General features: G+C 35.0%; 1 pseudogene across 1 annotated transcript; it reads right to left on the bottom strand.

Moving 5' to 3' along the window:
* Nucleotides 1–1,250: 1,250 nt before the first annotated feature.
* Nucleotides 1,251–2,770, bottom strand: LOC149564483 (putative RING-H2 finger protein ATL69 pseudogene; annotated as a pseudogene). Its single transcript, XR_016361435.1, has 2 exons — nucleotides 1,790–2,770; nucleotides 1,251–1,708 (listed from the first exon to the last, which is right to left on the bottom strand). The product of XR_016361435.1 is annotated as a putative RING-H2 finger protein ATL69 pseudogene (transcript).
* Between the last annotated feature and the right edge of the window lie 11,805 nt (nucleotides 2,771–14,575).

Genomic DNA, 14,575 nt, shown 5'->3' with positions numbered 1-14,575 from the left:
GTATTTTCCCAATATCAATTGACATTACATTAATACCATTAATTGAAATAGAAAACTTTGTAGGCACTTAAGAAAATTCCATCACTAGATTTTAAAGAAAGAAGGAAAATTTGACCTTGTAATAAAAAATATTCATCATAGAAGAAGTGGGTGGATTTGGAAATGATATGGAATGAAGGCTTTAGTTATTCCTAGAAAATTACACAAATGGGACTCATTATTTTTAAAAGTTACTAGTAGATCTCAATCTAAGCTTGCAATCAAATCCCCAATAACAGTTGCTACATTTTGAACTAAAGTCCATGGGACAAAGGCAGGCTTGTGAGGAAGAGAAACCATTGGGTCTTGATTCCCAATACCAAACCAAAGTGAAGGATAAACCATTTTTACCAAGCCCAACATTTGCATAACTAATGCCCTCCGTACATTCTACTTGAACCTTTCCTTTACCATTCCATCAATCTTAGTCAACTCTAACCTTTGTACCAATTAAACCATCATCATTACCATTTTTATCAACTCCTAGAATTCCATCATACATATTTGCAGTAAAACCATGGCCTTGAATAATTGAGTTCAGCTTCAACATTGTAGCCAAAAAAAAATGGAAGTCTTGCATAATACTGACAAGGGTAAATAAGATAAAAAATACATTGCACCATTGCTTATGCAAAATACCATTTCTTCTTAAAAAATATAGTTTTGGTCCCCTTGGTATTGGATATATTGATTGTTTCTTCCAACACCATAAGCTTGAGAGCCACTTGCAAGAAAAAGTCTTATTGCAATTGGATAGACACACACACATATTTATTTAATAAACTAGGAATTGAATTGATAGACAAAATCTTATTAGTATAAATGAATCCTTATATAGGAAAGATGAATGCAACTCTTCAATAAATATTGGAGAAAGATTAAAAGAGAGTTTGGCAAGTGTCCACATCATAATGAATGATAGTCTTGTAGGAAAATCTTTGCTCATAAAGAAAAAGATAAATTAAAAGTTACATGGGACTACACATAGACACCATATATCCCTCAGATGTTGACTCTAGTACATAAGTAAAATAAATTGTTCTTCAAAAGGAAAAAGAAATTAAAAGATAAATAAATAAATAAATTACATTGCTCCTTAAGGAAATGAGACAAAACTAATAGCCAAAATAGAAGAAACTTCATTAAAGCAGATGGAATGAATAATCTCATGACGTGTGCCATGGAAAACCACTCAAGTGTCCATAAATCAATTAAAGAAAATCCAAACTACTTTGACATACCGTTGAAAGGAACTAATAAAGATGAGAAGATGAATTTTGAAGTTGCCATGATATAGGAATGTAATATCCTCAATCATGTCCCTAACGTATGTCCTCTGTGTGTTGAATCAAATAAACTTTCGCTATCTATAAATACTTATCCTACGGTTCTGGAATTGGAAGGGCTCCGTGATCATATTGGAACTATCTGAAGAAATAGGAGGTGGAGAAAAAGGCACAAGTTCCGCATAACATTAGTCTCAAAACTATTGTGGATGTTCTGAAGCACACATCGGTTCAAGCGACCAAACCCTTGTTTCTATGATAGGTTGCAATTTTTGGCATTTCCAAAACACATTTATTTGACCTTTTATAAACAAGCTGTCTCCAGACTCTCCACCATAGATGTTGCAGAGGGAGCATAACAAGCATCCATCTTTCCCCAAAATCTGGGAAAAAACAACGGAGATAAAATCAAGAATTTGATTACTTTTCTCAACAAAGATTTGATGGGAGCAACAGATACGCACTGTAAACATCTGGTTTTCCTACACAGCGCATCCACAACTACCCAACTTGAAGTCCAGTTTGTGTAAAAACTTGCAGCTGTCAAACAATTCAGTTTGTACGCAAACTGTAGAGACCTGGGCCAAAACAAAACAAAAATTTATTTACCACACATTCGTCAACGTCGGCCGTCAGAATATATTGCAAGAGGAATAAGCTCAGAAAGCGGCGCGGGAAGAGAAGTGACTGACGGTGACGGTGACGGTAACGGCGAAGAGGCTCGACAGACGGGACAAGACGGATTCATCCCGAGCCACGCATCCACACACCCTGCGTGAAAGCAGTGCTGACAGTCCGGCAACAGACGGAGAACTTCCCTGTACTTGTACTCTCCCAAGCAGATCGAGCAACACGTGTCCTGCGGACGGGGCAGCTGCTGCCGACGGTAAAACACCAGCTTCGGATACGAATCTATGGCGCTCTGGTTCAGCCCAGTGCTTTCCCCAGTAGAGTTTATTACAATGCTAACCGCCGCACTATTATTGGTATTATTCCGTTGTCTCACACCGTTGCTGTTCGTGTTAACGTGGTCTCTCCCGCCCTGAAATCTGATGCAGATATAAGATGCCAACATGATTGCAGAGACGAAGACAAGTATTCCCACTGCTATTGCCATTCCATATCCCAAACCCACTCTGGTCACATTCTCTGTGGCCGTCGTGGCTGCAGTGTTGTTCAGGCTCATCGCGTGTTCCTCTGTTACGCTGCGTCTCCCATGACTACAGGAGAGGTAGAATAATATATCCTGGGTCTCCTGTAGCTACAGGAGAGGTGGAATATATCACCCTGCCCGAGTCCTATAACAGGGCAGTGGAATTGGTGCAGCGCTGCCGACGGGCAGATGAATTATAAAAGACAGAAAAATGGAATAGAAGGGAAGGACGAGAGAGAAATGGAACAGAAGGGAATAGAAAGGGAGGGCAGCGCTGCCGACGGGAACATGAAATAAGAGGCCCAATTAGTTAAGATGGTTTTGTTTTCAATATGTATTCTAGTCAAGCCTAACTCCTCGTTACCTCCGAAATTCGTGGAGTTGGGTCTTTTTACCTCGTTAAATGGGGGTTTGGTATTAATTATATTCGACAGTGTGGAGGCAACGAGGGTATTAAAGAAATCGGGACTGAGATTTTGTGCGGGTGAAACGGATCAAGCGTAATCTCGAGATTCTCTGCTTTGCTTTAATATATCAGGTGCACGTTAGCAATGGAGATTCTTGGGTTTCTTAAGTCAGTGTCGAATGCGCTCCTTTGGTTTTTCTTGGGCGTCTGCATCCCTTCCGACTCGGTTGGTGTTGATCGACACCGTTCGATTCGGATAGATGCTTTGACTTTAAGTTTCAGCATATTGTCTTTATTTGCATTCCTTTTTCTAATATCTGTCATAAATCTTGTGCCTTCAAGAGCCAGCTTCCAACTATCTGACGTTAGGATTAGAGCACTTGATGAAAAGACACTCAGTTTGCCGCTTGATTTATGGGTCAAGAGTGTAATGTTTATAGTTCATCAATCAATCGTGGTATACAACAGCTGTAATGGACGAGATCCTGCTAATCGTATTTTGATTTCGAGGGATTTATTTGTAATCAATTTTGTAATATTTTGTTAATTAAATGGAGTAAAAAGGAAGAAAAAATAATTTATTAAGGATAGTCAATAGTTATCTTTTTTATAACATTCGTTTTACATTGTTCATCTATCTTATTATATATTTTTACTATGATATATCTTTTATCTATTTTAAATTTAAAATAATGGGTTTGAGATGTATTACTATGTTTAAAATTCACATAATCTTATACATGTATTCTATCATAACACTCAATAGATGATTGAAGATCTAAATAGTAAAAGGAAGAGAAATTTGAATGAGAGAATCATAGAGACAAATAAAGAGAGTTTTACGAAGAGTCTAAATACTTTCATCAACACATCACTTAACCAGTGAATGTGATAATAGAGCACTTATTATATATAAACACAAAGGCGTCTATATCCAACAGGTGCCTTAACTCTTACCCCCCATAAAAAGTGGGATGTGTTTACCCACTTGGTAAAAGCCAAACATGTGGCATAAACTCCTTATATAGAGATTAAAAAAGGAGTTACAAAATGTGCAAACAAAGCCAAATAGGGTGAGAAATCAAATTACCCCATAACTTACTAAGGAAATAACAAAATAACAGTGATGTGAGGTAGCACAACAAGCCAAAAGAGGGTGTGTAATTCAACAACCCATATGTGGGAGTGAGTGGCATATGTAGCTCAACAATTTTGTTATAGGTCCTCATATTAACCGCTCCTAATTACCTAAGAAATCTTAAATAAAAATTATGTCCAAAAAAAAAAAACCCTGTTGTAAGAAAAATAAAAATCTACACTAGAAATAAATCTATTGTTAATTTTATATTTTAAATCTTATATACTTCCACCATAATCACTCACTTATCACTCCTACTAATACACCAATTTCCTGGCACATCTCATCCATTCTTATGTTCACAAAATCTTATAATACATCCTACCAACTTTCTTATCATTCCACTTTTGGCACTTATTTTTGACGAGTACTTTTTTTCTATGATTTTTGAAGTGACTCCATCGTAATATTCTGGTACTTCTTTGTGCTTGGGCATAAATTGCATCAAAATAATCTAAAATCAACACTTTTTTTAAAAAAGAGTATAAAATCAAGTGTAGAACAATAATATGTAATTTATTTTTCATTTGGTTAAGTAGATCAAAAGTTATTAAAAAAATGGTAGACATATGTCTGAGAGGATTGTCAAGAAAGTTATATAGAAAAATCAACTTCACAATGCTATTCTTGTCTAAAAATTAAAAGAATTATATGGTTAGAAAGGTAACAAAACGTGTGAGGTTATGGTGATAATTTTAGAGATACCCACTTCACAATTTGCAAACTCAATGAAGTCAAAGATGAGAATTGATTTTAGAAGATGAAAAAATTTCTAAAGCAACAAAAAATGGAGGGAAAAAATCAACCCAACGCTTTGGGTAGTTAAGGATGCAGTCCCATGAGGGGGCTATATAAGGATCTATTTTGTGGAGTGGTTAGTCCTATGAAACCAAAAACAAATTTTCTATGAGATTAATTGGAATCTTCTCCTCAAATGTAGTAGCCCCTACTTTTTAGGGTGCAGATTTAAGTGGGTGAAAAAGATGGGGGGGGGGGCTAGAAATTGCCCCACCAGCTTAAGCTTTTCTTGTGCCACTTGCCAATCATATACCAATTTTCAATTTTTATCAATATATTTTTTGAACATATTTATTTATTTAGTACAAGTAAATTGAATATGTTAAAAAAAACATGAGACCACCCGCTTCCATAAATTATGGGGCTTAAAATTTTTAAGAATAATTCCACTACAAAATTCACAGGACCTCCCACTTAAAATTAATCCTAAAATATCTCTAGAGTACCCCCTGAATTTTTTTAGGAAGCCCCCCTCCACGGGACTGCACTCTAAACAAGCCTATTACCAAGCTTAAACATGATCACACTTTTTTGTTAACAAAACACAATCACGTTACGCTTTGTATGACTAAACTATCACTAGACATAACACGATTGCATTATATCTAGTATGACTATTATGTCTAGTATGACTTTACTAGACATAAAAAAATTGCGTTATGTCTATGTAAAAGTATAGTCAAATGTTCACAAGCCTAATAGACCTAATTAGGCCCCGTTAATCAAGCAACTACTTAAAAATGGATTAATTTTATCAAATAAATGATTGGATCAACTAGGGTACTATACAAGTTTCAAAATCCTAAGTTTCATGCTTTCAATGAGCCATGCATGGGACACATTAAAACCATCACATTTTTTAGTCACTTCATTGTCTGGTTCAGAACATTGCACAAGAGTAATCATAAACAACACTGTAAGGAAAAAATGTGTATTACCAAAGACTACCCAAATCCCATCACAGAAAGAGTGGTGGAGGGACGATGCATAGTGGGGTTTATACGAAGAGAAATGATAATTTCATCAAGGAAAATTTATCTTATGGAACTCAAACTATGGATCTTGGAATTATTCAGTTTATTGTCCATCCAAATGGCAACTCTTATAGGGTAGACCTAATTGCAATGTGCAATAGTACAATGTAAGGTTAGGACATAGGAGAGAGAAATTTTGGTTGAACCAAAAGATTGTTAGAAATGTTTAGAATAACTAGGGGGGTGTGAATCAATTACTCAAGATCCTTAAGTACCACTTGAACAATTAAACACAAACACTCAATATTGTACTTGTCCTTGATGGGCTCCTGAATCAACCATCTTCCTCACCATTTTTAATCCTCTTTCTAAGACATTTGATTGTGCATAGATATACTTTTATGGTCTTAAGCATATGAACTTATGGTTTCTATGAATGACTATATATGTGTGGGAACATAAGATGGAATGTGGATATCTCTAAAGACATAATATTTGCTTAATTTAATGGATAAGAATGGTGAATATAATAGTTATACATGTTAATGGATGCTTTCTCTCCTAAGCCATGTTTTGGGTAGTTACCTCCTATAGCCATAGGTTTGCAAGAGTGATAATCAAGACTAACACATTTTCCTAATGTTGATGACATGGAAATATATATGTGTATATGGTTCGATGTGTGTGCATTAATTATCTTGCAGGAGTTGAATATGGATATTCAAGGACCGACATACTAGCGCAAGAATTGTCAAAGCCAACTGTGATTGCAGAATCTTCGTAAGCAAGTCAATGCCTTCTGTTGCATGCAACATGTAGATTTAGTGTGTGCTATATTTTGGGATTGTTCATGGTCAATAATGTCTCTGTTATGAAACTTTATGAGTTGTAACCGATCCTCATTATGAAGTGGTCATAGGTTTAGGAGTTAGTGGTAGTTTCCTTTTAAATAATCGACTGTTGTGACTCTTTCAAGAGTTAGTCAAACAAACTAGTTTTTAATACAAAACTCTTGCATATTGTTTCAATCAAGTGTAATTGTTTCTATGGATGAACAGAATGTTCAACTCGAGTTTGCAACCTTTATCTTGATTATACTTTCCATTCACTCATTCAAGGGGGGCTCACTTGATGAGTGAATTGCTTTGTTAGTATAGAGTTCATTTCCTATTCATTTAGATGTTTTAGAACTCTTTTGTTCCTATAGCCACTGATACCAAAATTAGTAGCCTGTTCCTACAACATAGTTAGTTGCAGTAGTTCCTAACTATAATTTCCTGCTTCAATTAGAATACACTTTCTTATCAGTTTTAGTTTAGTTTTCTTGAAGCATAAGCATTTTAATTCCTTATATAGGCTTAGAAGAGGAAGTTTGAAGCATGCATTTTGCAAATTTCATTCCAAGTTTACGTCCCTGGTCAATAATTGAATAAGACTAAATAGTGCATTAGGAATCATTTGGGGTGTGCAATCTTGAATTAAGTAGTCCATTACTTTGGGTTTCTGATACCATTGTTTGACTAAGCATTTTTGGCACCGTTTTTAGGGATGGTGTTAATTCAAACTAGTCCTTGTAGTTGTAGTGTTAGTTTTAATATAGTACCTTAGTGAGTACTTTTATGCATAGAAGAAGAGATCACCTAGGGAGATTTCTTCCCCATAACTATCAAAGAGAACCATTTGATTTATTTAATCCTCAATTGGAAGAACCATAAAGTGAGCACGAAGAAGAAGAACCCCTTGAAAATCCATTCGTTGATGCTCAGGAAGACATATCCTCTTCATCATCTGAAGAATCATTTCATTTGAATGACCTCTTTGCTGAACCTGAATATCAAGATAATCTGCTTGCTCTTGTGGGATATCAACCACCGCCTCAATTTCCTCCTCCCATAATGGTTGCTCAAGCTCCATTTCCTTTTCTGATACCTCAATATCAAGGCAACCAAAATCTAAAAAATATACCTTTTGCTACACTTCCCAAATTTTATGGCCTCCCAATAGAAGACCCTGAGACCTTTCTCTTTGAATTTGATATTCTTTGCAAGAGTTATAACTATACCACTAATGCCCACAAGCTAAAGTTGTTCCCATCAACTCTAAAAGAAGCTACTTTGAGATGGTTCATGGGGTTGGGTGCTAATGCTGTAGTAGATTGGGATGCCATGCATACAATGTTTCTTACAAAATACAAGGAGTACTGTAGAGGTCAAGATTTAGAAGGTGATGAGATTTTTTAAATGTCTCAGAAGGAGGACAAAACACTAGAGGATTATGTATCCAAATATATGTTTAACCTGCAGCGTGATCCTCAACACTAGCTAAATGAGGCATCTTAGAAGCACCTTTTCTTAAAAGGTGTGAATGATGGAAGCATTGAGGCTTTAGACTTGATGGTAGGAGGTGATATCACACAAAAAGCATGGATTGACATAGGGAATATATGTAAAAATTATTCAAGGGCCACTTTGAAGAAGGGTAGGAGACTTAGAAACCTACCACATAAGTCCAATGGTGGTTCTGGAGTATCTAAAATGGAACTGTCTAATCTACTATCTGATTTCAAGCAGGACATCATTAATGATGTCACCACTCAGCTGGATAGTATGCAAGCAAGAAGGAAGAAGGAAGAGTCAAATGTTGTGCTTGCTGAGTATTGTTCTCATTGGAGAGAGAGGAAAATAAAATGTAAAATGTAAGATGGTTGCATATGTGGACATTAACTCAATGTCCATCGAGTTCAAAGCTATAGATGAGGAGAATGGAGATGTTTTCTATGTTGCTCAAAGGCACCCATGGGCGCAAAGACAAGGTATGCCTATGTGCATAAAAGTGGGTTACACTTCTATAGACCCTTATATCCAAGGAACTCTATGAATTAGAGAACTTAGATATGGCCTATAGCTTCCTATCCATGACGTGTCAGATGTGAAAATATAGCTCTCAAATGAACCAAACATGCAAATACATCACAAGGTACACCATGAAATAGAAGATTCAAAGATACAATGCAAGTAAACTATAAATGATTTGCAAGATGCAAGCAAGAATGAGATATTAAAAAAAAATCCCCTATTTAGATTAGGTGTGTTAAGTTATATGCATAAATAAAAGCTAGAATGAGAAGCAAGAAGCATGAGAAATGAAGACTAGAAGATAGAAGCTCTCCATAAGCATAAGTCTTCAATCCTACAACATAATGGTAGAAAAAAAGTGGATGTAAGAATGAGACAAGAAGCAAGAAGTTCTCCACAAGCAAGAAGGTCTTCAAATCCTGCAACATAATATTAGCCAAAATGAGATGTCCTTAAGAGAGGAAGAGCCTCCATTTTAAAGGAAAATGGACGGTTGGGATCAAACTCAGGGGACTCATGATCAAGGGTGGAGTTTCATGCAAAGATGAGTGGATGGGTCCATTTTTATTATTTAATTCAAATGAAGGAGCATTTTTGAATTTTTAAATGAGCACTTTGAATATTAAAATATTAAAGTGAGCATTTTGAATCCACTTTGAATATAAAATGAATATATGAACTCCACTTTAAATAAGACATTAATCTCCACCCATTGTGAATAAAGTATTAATTTTCATCCACCATGAATAAGATATTCATTTCCTTGAACCCACTATGAATAAAATATTCATAATGGAATAAAGGTCCCATTTTGAATATAAAATTCATTTTTGGAGATAAATGTCAGTTTTCAATTTATTTGAAATGAATATTCATGTGTATTTTTCAAATGGGTTGTAATAGTTGATTTGAATTAATTGATTTTATTCATTTTAATTTTCATCATGATGTAAAATTCTCCATTTAGGATTGTGACCAATTTTGATTGATTACAATGCCTTCAGACCCACTAAATAATTTTGGTAATAATAATAATAGTAGCTATTGGCCAAACCAAAACCCCCAAAATTTTGATCCTAAAGGTCAAAACTGGAATCACAATTGGTCCAATCAACATCCATACTATAAACAAGCCTATCAACAACAACCATCGTTTAACCCAAACCAACAACAATATAACTCTTACCAACAACCACAATAGAATAACCAATGGACACCTTAGAGTAATTGGCAACCACAACCTTAGTGAGGATCTAATCAACCTAATCAACAACCAACACTAATTCCTCCACCTCAGCATCAAGCTATTATGCCACAACCTCTTGTAGCAAATAACACTCCTCAAAAGCCAACTCAACTTCCAACCCAGCTAACTCCAAATCTTAATAGTAAGCAACTAGTCTATTCCTTGCATATAAATGATATTCATCTTAGATTAGGAAATACACTACCTATACCCAAAGAGCCAATAATAACCAAGAAGGATGAAGTATGAGAAATAGACCAAATCAAGAAGAAAGTGGTAATAAAGTGAAATGAAGTAAGAGATATATGTAGAAAGATGAAAATAAAGAAGAAGAAGAAAGGGTGGTTGCCCTAGCATGAAGAATAGACCTCAAATGGTCAATCAACTGCACATATTTTCTTGGAAACAATGAGATTTTGACCCACAAATTTAGATTTCGATACCAAAAATGAATCTAGGATACCAGAATTAAGTAAAGGTGCAAGTAGGTCAAAATAAGAATATTGAAGTGAGATAATGAAATGAAAAGATTGAGAAAGATATGGAGACATGACCGAGAAGAAGGAAGAAAAGTGAATGTAGTTGACTGATACGTCCCAGATAGATAAAAGGAGACTCTTCCAATACTCAAAGATGCAAAAGCTAAAATAAACCTTACATGCAAGCTAATATGAAAATGCAAGGTGTACCCATGAGATGCATACTTGCTGGCCCTTCATATTAGTTTTTATCATTGAGCATTTGTAATAAGGCCACAAGATGTCAGACAACCCTCACTAATATTTCTATCATGAGAATATGAATATGACATTAATCAGATTTTTGTCAGAATGAGATATAAGCATCAAGGCACAAGAAGCTAGAATGACTAGAACACTTATTCCATTTGATTTGGCAAGTGAACATAAGCATCAAAGAAAAAATGCTAGAATGACCAGAATGTTTCTTGCATACAAGCACACTAGACATGTGAGAGATCATTCTCATGCTAAGTAATTAGGAAGTATTATGTCCACAACGACCCTTGCGGTCGTAACCTGAGACAAAAGTTTGCAAAGTATCCTCGTAGTGACCCATACATTCACTTAGAGGACGAGTATCAATATGTACTATAGCATAGAGAACTCACTCAAATAGACAAGGAGAAGAACTAACCTCAATAAAGCATCCTTGTAAAATGAGTCGAGGTACACATGGCCATCCAACACGAGATAGAGGCTCTTATAGTAGAAACTCCTTTTATATGGATCCTTCAAATCATTGGAACTAAACCAGCAAGCAGAAAATAAAGTAAATAGAATGCCCCCCAGTATTTTCTCCTCTAGTTTGCAACATCATCGAGTTGTAAGAAATGTGTGACTAAAGAAAAGAAAACATCACATAGTCTTTGTTTAGTGTGCAGTAGTGTGTGATAGTGTTTAATAATGTGCAATTTGTTTTTATCCTATTTAATAAAGCAAAAGTGGGAGTCAGTTTATACCATTGAAGGATAGTGAAAATCCAAACATCATGGCGTATCATGAAAAGTTCAGTATCCAATGAATGCATCTAGTGAAAAGTGTAATAATAAAGGATGTGTGAGACACCTGTCTACAACTATCTAATTTAATATTGATAATTCAATGGACAACTTCACCTACTCCCAATATTACTTTGATACTTTGCAATGATAGGATGAATGAAATGACATGTAGAGACAACAATGTATGTTGAAGTTTTTCTATAAATAAGCAACTACATTGATTGAACCAATTCACAAGTGTGCAAGATTATTAGTAGTCTCAAGAAATTTGAGTGAAGTAAATAGAGCTTGTGAATTATTACAGTCATGGCCAGTGCTAAAGATAAAGCATAAAAAGATCCAGAGATGGTAGACACTAGAAAGGGAGGATGGATGAATGAGGAAAGTGATAGCTCGGTGGAAAAAATGTGGCAAAGGAGATAGAGAAGAGAAAAGTACAGGTGATCAAAACCAAGAGGAGCATCTTCTCATTGAAGTGTTCATAGATTCAATCCAGAAGTGGCTGGAGCAAGTCAGGTGGAGCTACCAGTCTAGGGTCCAATGGGGGACAATGTAGAAGACCTTGACTTTCTTCAATTGTTAGTAGAGAGTGCAATGCAGTCACAGAGTAGGAGAAACCAATAGAGGAAACAAGATCACCAAGCATAGAAAGACTTAGTGAGACTATGGATGTGCATATCAGTTTCACAGATAGCCAAGCAGAGTAGCAAATTTTGATAGAGGATCCTTCCCAAGATGTGGAGTAAGGACCAGTGATAAAGCCAGTTGCATCACCATGGAGGCGGGAAAAAATAATCCTAGGGAGTATAATTAACATACTCGAGGAGAACACAAGTGGTGTTGTTAGGTCTTCATTTCATCTATTTAAAGAAGCACAACCTAGTGTTGTTTTGCCACTAGTTCATGATGTAGTCATGGCAATAGAAGTGGAGCTAAAGAAAGCACTGGCAGAAGAGACAAAGTAGGCTAATAATGCAGAGAAAGATGCCGAGTTCTTTCAAGTTTTGATTAAAAGAGCTCGAGAAGATGGAACATGGGAGGATGTGAAGTGAGTGGAAGCAACATTGTTAGCAAAATGAGCATGGGTAGAGACTACAAAGGCATCTGTAGTGGCAGAGTGGGTGTTGGTGGAACAAATTTGCAATGAGATGGTGTTATTACAAGCTCAGGTGGAAGCATTCATAGAAACTATGGAAAAGACTAATGTCATAGCATACCAATCACAAAATTAATTAAATATTGCCAACGCAAGGATTACCCACTTCACGAATTAGATGCATGAAGTAAAACATGCCAGGGAGTCTTGGAAAATGGTTGCGAATATGTATAAGGAAGAATGAGACATTTCTCAACAAGCGATGACACTACTTGGGATAGTGAAATTGCAGGCATATATGAATGAAGTTAGGAAGAAGTCAGAGAAGTTGGTGCGAGAGGTAGCATACTACATGAGATTGTAGTATCCTTCTTAGATAGGGCATTTGCGACACAAATAAATACTTTGTTAAGATGTGGGCATATCTCAATTCCTATGGATACAATTTGGGAAGGTGTAAGACTAACACCAGGAGCTTCATCATTTGGAACTGCACAAATGGGTGTGCCCGCAGCTAGAAATCCGAATGTCCAACCTCAATGAGGAGGAGCTTGATGAGCATTCACAGTTTGTTTGTAACTGATCAATGCTTATTATTAATAAATAAAATGCATATTGTTTTGGTTTCTAAAAAAAGGAATGTTTAGGGTATGCACATGATCATAGTCAACCAAACTATGGTCTTAAGTGGCAGTGAAAAACGAACAAATTAGGGTTATGTCAACTTGACACATAATTTTAAAGTGGTTTTGCACTTTATATAAAAAATTTGTAAGAAAATAATCTATAGGAAATTGAATGTCGTTTCTAAATTACTAGGCCTTATCTGGAGAAAAAAAATTTGATTGGTCAAAAGTTTGGATTTTAATGCAGTACTACAAAAATTTCAGGGCGAAAATAAAAAGTAGGTGTATGTCTAACCACCTTAATCAAAATCAAATGATAATATTTTTTAATATAATTATAGATATAAAAAGTAGACTATGCCTAAATGTGACACATATTTTTGGGTATTTTTATTCTAAATAAATAATTAAATATGAATTTGCTACTACAACTTATTCCAGAATAAAAAACTCCTGTGTCTAACCACCTTAACTAATTGAAAAATTTACCAAATTAATTTTCTTTTATTTCCCCTTATGCTAGGCGAAGCATAGAATGTGATGCAAGTTTTGGAATTCAAAAATGTTATTTGAAAGTTATAGCTATTTTTCAATCAGTATGTTAATCAACACTTCACAATCATTTTCATTGAAAATTAACTAATAAATACTTATTGAACTCAAAATTTGACAACAATTATATCGATGAAATTTTGAGAGTTATAAAAAAACCCTTTTTGTTTCATTGAATTTTGATGAAAATAATGTTATCAAATGGGTACTTGAAGTCTGAATGTCAGTGAAACCCTTCTCAAACACTTTTTTTGAGTTGACCAAATAAGTTTGGTAAATACCAAACCTAATTGGGTATCCAATTACAGATCAGATACTCGATATGAAATCGAGTACTCAAAAAGTCCAAATTTCCAATTCCTAAAAAATTGGAGGGAAACCACCCACATTGGAAATTTTGGAGGGAAACGACCCATATTAGAGGGAAATGAAAATTTGGGAAGTGTGGGCATTATTATTACATATGATTATTATTATTAATAACTATTATTATTATATATGATTATAATTATTATTATATATAGTAATATGTATGATTATTATGATTATTATGATAACTAAACATAATATAGTAATATATATGATAAATATTATTATTATTAAATATAATATCTAGTAATATATATGATTATTATTGTTATATAATCTAGTAATATATTATTATTATAAATATAATAGTATTATATTATTATTAAATATAATATTGTCATGAAATGCATCAAAAGGGGTAATAGGTTAACCTATGACCCTATGACCCCTCTTGACGCATTTCATGACAACATATGTCCCTAGGGCCCTTAGTGACCCCTTTCAACACATCCCCAATGGGTCCCTAGGGGACATATGTTCTCATGAAATGTGTCAAGAGGGGTCATAGGTTAACC

This window comes from Cupressus sempervirens, chromosome 3 (assembly GCF_028749045.1).
Source record: "Cupressus sempervirens isolate cs-2001-9-10 chromosome 3, ASM2874904v1, whole genome shotgun sequence".
In the NCBI taxonomy this organism is placed as follows: Eukaryota; Viridiplantae; Streptophyta; class Pinopsida; order Cupressales; family Cupressaceae; genus Cupressus; species Cupressus sempervirens.
The sequence above is the reverse complement of the archived record's forward strand: the minus strand, read 5'-3'. Positions and strand labels throughout refer to the sequence as shown.